Below are 8,081 nucleotides of genomic sequence, written 5' to 3'. Positions count from 1 at the left end.
TGGTTAACCAAACCACAAAAGGAACATGCAATTCTTTTCCAATTCTTATGTGGAAATTTACCATGCTTTACATAACCAAAAGAAATGTGATTAAAACTATATTTATACCTTTCTCTTTCACCTTTGTTTCCTTCATGAGAAGGTGAATCGAATGAAGAAGTCACTCCCTTCAGAACACCATCAATCTCTTCAATGATTTTAGAGATTTCACAACTCCTTTGTTCGAGTGTATGCACATGAACACCTTCTTCTTGCAAAGTATGTTTCAAACAAGTTCATTCCCCATGAATACAATCTTTACAAACTTGAGGTAGAGAACCTAAAATGAAACTCCTTCTAGGAACCGTTTCAATTGCCTTCGTGGCTTCTTTGGAACTTTCTCCATAATATTGTCCATAGCAAAGACCTAAATGCTTAGGCCTTTCCTCAACCATTATTGGATCAACTATGCATTGTGCATGTTTTCCCAATCCTTTTCCTTCATAGCCCATTTTTTACATCAACTTGGACCCTATAACTCTTATATGTTTTTCAAAATAACCAACATAAACATTCTTAGAGGAAATTGAAGACAAACGAGGATTGTTTGCCTATTCTTTAAACTGATGCTTAACTAAGGCTTATTTGGCAGCAAGGAGTTGTGTATCCAACTCATGCATCCTTTCTAGGTTCATATTTGCAATATGAATTTGGCTCTCCATTTTGTGCAACTTGTCAAAAAGCAATTGCTTCTCTTCCTTCATGGAATTCAACTGCTCTCGAAATTTGGTGCTCTTCCTTTCATCTTCATACATTTGTTTCACCATATCCATCATGATGAACAAGTCTCGCTTCATGTCTTCATTAAAGAATCTTGTGAATGAGGAGGATTTTGAAAACTCGCTCGTAGAAGTTTTCATTATAGAAATGAACAAAAGAACTTGAACAAAATTCACAAAGCTTTCAAAGAACTAATGGCTATGGAGTCAAACTATTATTCAAGCAACGTTTTGCAAGCAAATCCTCTTGTGCTTCAAGGGTTTCCTTGAGGTCCTTTAGGTAAGGAGAATGCCTTCAGCTCTTCTTCCTTCTTTTCCTTTCCTAGACTTAGCTATCAGTAGCTTTCCCTTCACCTTCACAAACTCAAACAACAGTCAGTTTACAAACAGTCAAATAGTCAAATCCTTTGTATTGTTTAAACACCTTTCAAGTAAAACAAGCAACCTACTACTCTCTCAATCAAGCAACTTGCTCTAATACCACCTAATCTGAAATGGGGGTTTGATAACTTTTTATGCTGACAAGAACCTCCCACTCAGTTAAAAAAAATGATCTAGATTATATATGACATTTGCAGAATTAAATACTTGAAACAGGTGTGTGTTTTATTTTAATTGTTTAAATGTTTTAGGTCCATTTGTTTCTTCTGATATTAAACACATATAACATCCATATAATGCAGCAAATAAACATCCACACATAACAATAATTTGATCTAGGAGTTCACTCGAATATTGTGGGCTATGTCTCCTTGAGCTTTTGTCATCTTGACTTGCCTCTTTGGGATTATGGCAAAGTTTCTTTTACAAGTTCCACACTTAACTCTAAAAGTTAGTTAAATGAACCAATGGGCTTAGAATACCATCTATATCCTTGTCTTGGCTGTCATCACTCTGCAAACATATCTAGCCTCCCTTAGACTTGATTCCTTCAATCAGTGCTCTGATCTATCCTGAGCTTCTTGATGGAACTAACTCCTTCATAATTATCCAACTATCACTAAAACCTCATCTACTATCTCCAGCACATATCGGACACCGAAAATATATTGATCATTTTCTCAAAATGAGCATTGCATCCCAAAACTAGGCCTTCCTCCACGGTTAGAATTAGGTTGCTTGAAACTTCCCTGTAGCATATCGACCTTTAGAAGTCTTCAAATGAATATGAAAATATCTGAAATGGACTTAGAAGGCTCATTACAGTCAGGAATGACTATTGGTTCGCTGAGAACGAGTGCTGGTAGCTCCTACAACTGCCTCCAACCCCTAGTGGCCCTAAGCTCCAAAATCTCCCTGCATGAAAATCTCTATGAAGATGACTACTTCAGCTTCTATGGACTATTCCATTGGCTTCAGAAGGCTCCCATTAGCGTAGCTAACCTCTTGTTTCACTCCTTCTAGTCGAAAACTGCTCCTGGAGTGCATTTAGTCAATATCCCCTAGGGATACTCCATTCCATTTAGTGAACTGCACTTAACTCTCGTTAAATATAGCATAACTGCCTTTTCAGCCGCTCCTCCAAGCTGACCATCGGAGGTGAGACATTACAATAACTATTTGGGTGCGCATATAAGGCGGTATAATCTCGGCGGTTAGGGATAATCCTCACTGGAAGCATTTCAAATAGCGGAACCTCCACCGTCGATATATCCCGCTCAATCCAACGGATATCATGTCGTCCACTTACCAACTAACTTGGACAATCTCCAACGTCGATGTGACCCATCCAATTGAATGGCTATCATGAAATCTTGCACAAATTCTTGCATGACCGATATCAGGTCAAGAGTGCACGAGAAAAGTAGTTTTCCCATGCTACGTGTCGACAACTAAGGTTAATCGCGTGAAATCATAGAATACCATTTACAACTTTTTGTCCACGTGAGATATTATTTCCCACTTTCCAAATACTACCCACATGCTCAATACAGAACTTAAAGAAAGACGTTTAAGGAAATTTTTAGCACTTACCCCAAAAGGGAATATTCTACGGAATATACTTTTTTTAATATTTTCAAAAACCAAATTTATCTTGGTCAAATGTCCAAAAATTGCAGTTTAATGGACTTTTCAAATTGCGATAACTCCTTCATACAGTATCGGTTTTTCGAACCATTTGCGACATCGAAATTAGGAAGACGAGATCTATCCTGTCGCTCATGTTTGATACTCTTTCTAACACTTTGAAATTTTAGCTATCACTAATGTTATGCTCTTGACCTGCGAGAAGATACCAGAATACCAAATATGTGAAAAAATATACCCAGAACATAGAAATAACAACATGTATTTTATTATTTAGAAAGGAAAGTAATGTTCACTTGCCTCTTTGAGGGGGAAACCTACAATAGAGCTGGGCTTAATTAAAAAATAAGACACAACGCTCCTCAAGGGGAGTCTCTATCCTTTATATAGGATTCATACCTGCAATACCATGGGTTAGTACCACGGTTCTTATTAATACCATCTATCTAATACCATGGCCCATTTGTAACTAATTGTGGCCCCTTATTTAAATGCGGGTCAACCACTTACAATTATTAATATGGGATTTATTGACTCTTTAACAAACTATAACTATGACTCGACCCTATTACATAAATAAGGGGGTTAGGATTGGACCCTAACATGCCTCCCCCATAAAAATAACCTTGTCCTCAAGGTTGAAGCTGCGGAAACTGCTAAATAACAGTGGCCGGTTCCCAAGTCGCATCCTCTGGAGAGGTGTCTTTCCACTTGACAAGGACTTACTTGATCATGCGGCTGCGCAGGTGCCATTCTTGTGTGTCAAGAACCTATTCAGGTTGGAGCTAGATTGAACCTTCTTCATCCAATTCCAGTAGACTGTTTTGAATTCTGCAATGGTTCCCAACCACTTTCTTGAGGCATGAGACATGGAAGACGGGATGGATTTTTGCAGTGGGTGGCAAGGCTAGCTTGTAGGCTACTTCTCCGATGCGCTGAAGTATTTGATACGGTCCATATAATTTTGGAGATAATTTCCAACAACCCTTGTCTTTGAGTGATGCTTGCTTATATGGTTGCAACCTCAAGAATACTTGATCCCCTTCTTGAAATTTGCGCTCAGAACGATGTTGCTCTACCTATTGCTTCATGCGATTTTGAGCTTGATGGAGATTCTCTTTGAGGTGGGCCAGCATGGTTGCATGGTTTTTTAGGAGTTGATCCACTGCTTGTACCTTCGAGCATCCCTAGATATAAGAAGTAGGTGAAGGAGGGAGTTGACCATAAACTTCTTCATATGGAGTCATTTTGGTGGTGGCATGATAGTTAGTATTATACCACCATTCGGCTAGAGGTAACCACTGCAACCATAGATGTTGCTTTTCTAAAGTGAAACACTTGAGGTAGGTCTCCAGACATTTGTTGACTGCTTCAGTTTGACCATTGGTTTGGGGATGATAGGAAGTACTGAGTTGTAGTTGGGTACCTTGTAGACTGAAGAGTTCCTGCCAAAAGTTACTGGTGAAGATCGGGTCATGATCAGACACAATGGAAGTGGGAATGCAATGCAATTTGAAGATCTGGTCCATGAAATATTGAGCCACCAAAGCTGGTGTAAAAGGGTGGGGTAGGGCGCAAAAATGAAAATACTTAGAAAGTTTGTCCACAACCAACATGATGACTGACTTGTTGCTTGACTTCGGAAGACCCATAATGAAATCCATAGAAACCTCCGTAAAGATTGAGGAAGGGATGGGAAATGGTTGTAATGTGCTTGGGGATTTGATTAGTTCTCCTTTGTGGAACTAATACACATCACACAACTACAAAAGTAAGAATGTCCTTTTTCATGCCTGTCCAAAAGAATTAACATCAAGTGCGAGCATAAGTAATCTGAAAGCCTGAATGGCCTGCAGTGGGAGATGAGTGCAACTCTGCCAAAATGTGACTTTTGAGGGTGGATGTTGGTGATATCATTAATTTTTCCTCGTAGCGAAGAATCTCATCCTACCAAGAGTAGCCCGCTGTGGAATTTGGATCTGCCTGCAATTTATTAATGAGTTGGGAGAGCAAAGGATGTGAAAGCCATTCCTTGTGAGCCTCTTCAATCCACTCTGGAATGGGAAGAGAGATTGCTAGCAGGGTGCTTTCCTCCTCAAATTGGCGTGATAAAGCATCTGCTACGACATTTTCGTGCCCTTTCTTGTAAATTATCTCATAATCATATCCCAACATTTTGGTTAGCCATTTATTTTGTTGTGGTGAGGATAGGCATTGCTCCAAAAAATATTTAAGGCTTTGATGGTCTGTGCAGATTTGGAAATGCCACCCCAATAAGTATGGTCACTAGGTATCCACTTCATGTAATATGGCCATCATCTCCTTCTCATAGGTAGATTGTCCCAGATTTGTCCCACTTAGTTGTTGGCTAGTGAAGGCCAAGGGTCGACCTTCCTGCATTAAGACAGCCCCAATACCCATACCTAAAGCATCACATTCAATCAAAAAAGACTTGGTGAAGTCAGGTAGTGCCAATATGGGAGCGGAACACATGGCATGTTTGAGAGCTATAAATGCCTATTGCGCTTCATCATTCCAGAAGAATGAATTTTTCTTGAGAAGGTGAGTGAGGGGTCTAGCAATGCGACCATAATTATGGACAAATTTGTGATAGTAGCCGGTGAGACCCAAAAATCCTCTCATGCTCTTCAAGGTCTTTGGTTGAGGCCAATCGTGCATTTACTGGATCTTTTTGGGATCCACCCTGACACCTTCACGCCCCACAATGTGGCCCAAATACTCAACTTCTTCCATGCCAAAAGAGCACTTGGAAAATTTGAGAAATAATTTATGCTTCCGGAGTAGTTGCAAGAGTAGATCTACATGATGAAGATGTTTTTCCCAGGTGAGGCTTGTAGATGAGGATGTCATCAAAGAAAACAAGGACAAATTTTCTAAGATATGGTTTGAGCAGGTGATTCATGAGGCCCTAAAAAGTGGATGGGGAATTACAGAGACCAAATTGCATGATCAAGAATTCATAATTTTCTTCATGAGTTCGGAAAGCAGTCTTTGGAATGTCTACTTCTTTCATGCGAATTTGGTGATAGCCCAAGTGAAGGTCGAGCTTAGTAAAGAATTGAGCCCCATTTAGTTCATCCAGCAAATCATCCAAAACCGGGATGGGAAATTTATCTTTGACCGTCAGCTTGTTGAGGGCCCTGAAGTCTGGACACATACGCCATTCCCCATCTTTCTTGAGCACCATGACCACAGGCGATGAATAAGGAATAATGCTAAGACAATTGACACCATCTTCCAAGAGTTCCTTGATGATTTTTTCAATTTCATTCTTTTGGGTGAAAGGATATCTATATGAGCACACATTTGGTGGTTGTGCCCCTGGGACCAAAGTAATGCTATAATCATATTCCCCTCTTGAGGGTGGAATCTCATGAGGCTTGTCAAAGACCGGAAAATGGTTGTTTAAGACCTATTGCATCTTAGGATGAATATGAAGAGAAGTGGGTTCGAAGGCCTGGATGGCATTAAATTGGGCTATAACTCCATGGTGGCTCTTTTTTAACAATTTTTCCATCCTATGTAAGCTGATGATAGAAGGAGCACCTGCCTAGAGTCCACAGAGGGTATGTGTGTGGTTATTCTTCTTAAAGCTCATATATAACTCCTAGAAATCTATTGTGATTGGGCCAAGTGTGCGGAGCCATTCAACACCCAAGACAATGTCACACCCACCCATGTTGATGGCAAACATGTGGGTCTTTAGGTGATAATCCCCCATTTGAATTTTGACATTTTCACAGCGGCCTTCACATTTCATTGTCCCCCCATCAGCAATCTGGACTTGGAAATTGGAGACTGCTCTGACAAAAAAATGCACTACTTCAACGACTCTTTGATGGATAAAGTTATGCATACTGCCATTATCAATCAAGACTACTACAGGGCTATGCTTAATAAAACCTCTGATTTTTAGAGTTTGGGGAGAAGAAAGTCCTGCCAAGGCATGAAGCGATATAAATGGTTCTTCTAGTGTAGCTAGGAGCTCACTGTCTGGCTGGTTGTCCTCATCTTTCTCCTCTAGTCCCTCGAATGGTGGGGATTCCTCAGATGAATTGTGATCAGTAGCATCAATTTGAAAGAATTTGGGTTCCTTGCATTTTTTCCCCAAGGAGTATTTCTCATCACAGTAGTAACACAATCCTTTCTTTCTTCTTTCCGCCATTTCCGCTGGTGACATCTTTTTAACCATAAGTGTTTGGGTAGTGCTCGGAGCCTGGGTGGGGCATCCATTGGCTATGAAATTTGGACGATTCGACTGGGCCACTAACACACGTTCTACTTCACGAGCTATATTGCAAGCTGCCAACCATGAGACTAGGTGTTGCAGTCAGACGTGGGCTTGTATGGAATCTTTAAGACCACTGAAAAAACATTCCAAGTAGAATTCATCTGCTAGACCTCCTGTACAAAAAGTTAATGCTTCAAAGGCTTTAATATATTCTTGCACTATGCTTGTCTGTCAGAGCTTAGTAAGACAACCCAAAAAGTTAGATTCATGGTCAAAGCAATCAGAAAGGGCTTTTGAGAATATCTGCCAAGTCATTGGCCTTGGCATTGATGCCACTGCCACCATTGCCATCTTTCTTGGTCAAAGTACAAGCTTCCCACACTTAGCTTAGTCACATCATCCCTGATGTGATTCAATGTCAAATATTACTCCATTTTTGCTAGCCATGTGGCCGGATGAGAGCCATAAAATTTATACATGTCCAGCTTGGGTGGTCGAGGCTAGGACTGTTGGTGGTTTCCTTAGAAGTGAAGAGAATGGCTAGACTCACCCTCAAGGTTTTCATTAAAATCATATGCCTCCGATTGTTACCCTGACTTGCCCTTTGTGATTGTGTCATTTAAGGTCTAGATCTACTTCCTTAATTCCTCCAACTTTTGCTCAAGGGTGTCTATCTTCTCATTAGCCATAGCTTGAGCTCTGGTTTGTACCATGCACAGATACAATGCACTTGTCGTTACTGTGAAAAAAAAATTGGGACCACCCGAAATTTTGACGCTGACAAGTGAATGGTACCACCTTGCTTAGCCCATCGACCTGATTCTTATGGGTAAAATCTCCTATAAGCATCTAGGTACTCCTTGCTTAGGAATACTGCAGTAGCCAATTCCTATAAAAGTTAATTCTGCCCAATGTCCTGTGAGAATCATGCCCAGGTATAGGAGCCATACAAATAGTCAGATTTGTTGGCAAAACCCTCAACTGTAGAGTATGAGTAGGAATGTGGTAGTGATCGAACCCCTGCTGCTAGATCTGAATGGCGG

The sequence above is a fragment of the Pinus tabuliformis genome, chromosome 6 (assembly GCF_031772625.1).
Source record: "Pinus tabuliformis cultivar Carrire ecotype Pingquan chromosome 6, CPIR1, whole genome shotgun sequence".
Classification (NCBI taxonomy): Eukaryota; Viridiplantae; Streptophyta; class Pinopsida; order Pinales; family Pinaceae; genus Pinus; species Pinus tabuliformis.
The sequence above is the reverse complement of the archived record's forward strand: the minus strand, read 5'-3'. Positions refer to the sequence as shown.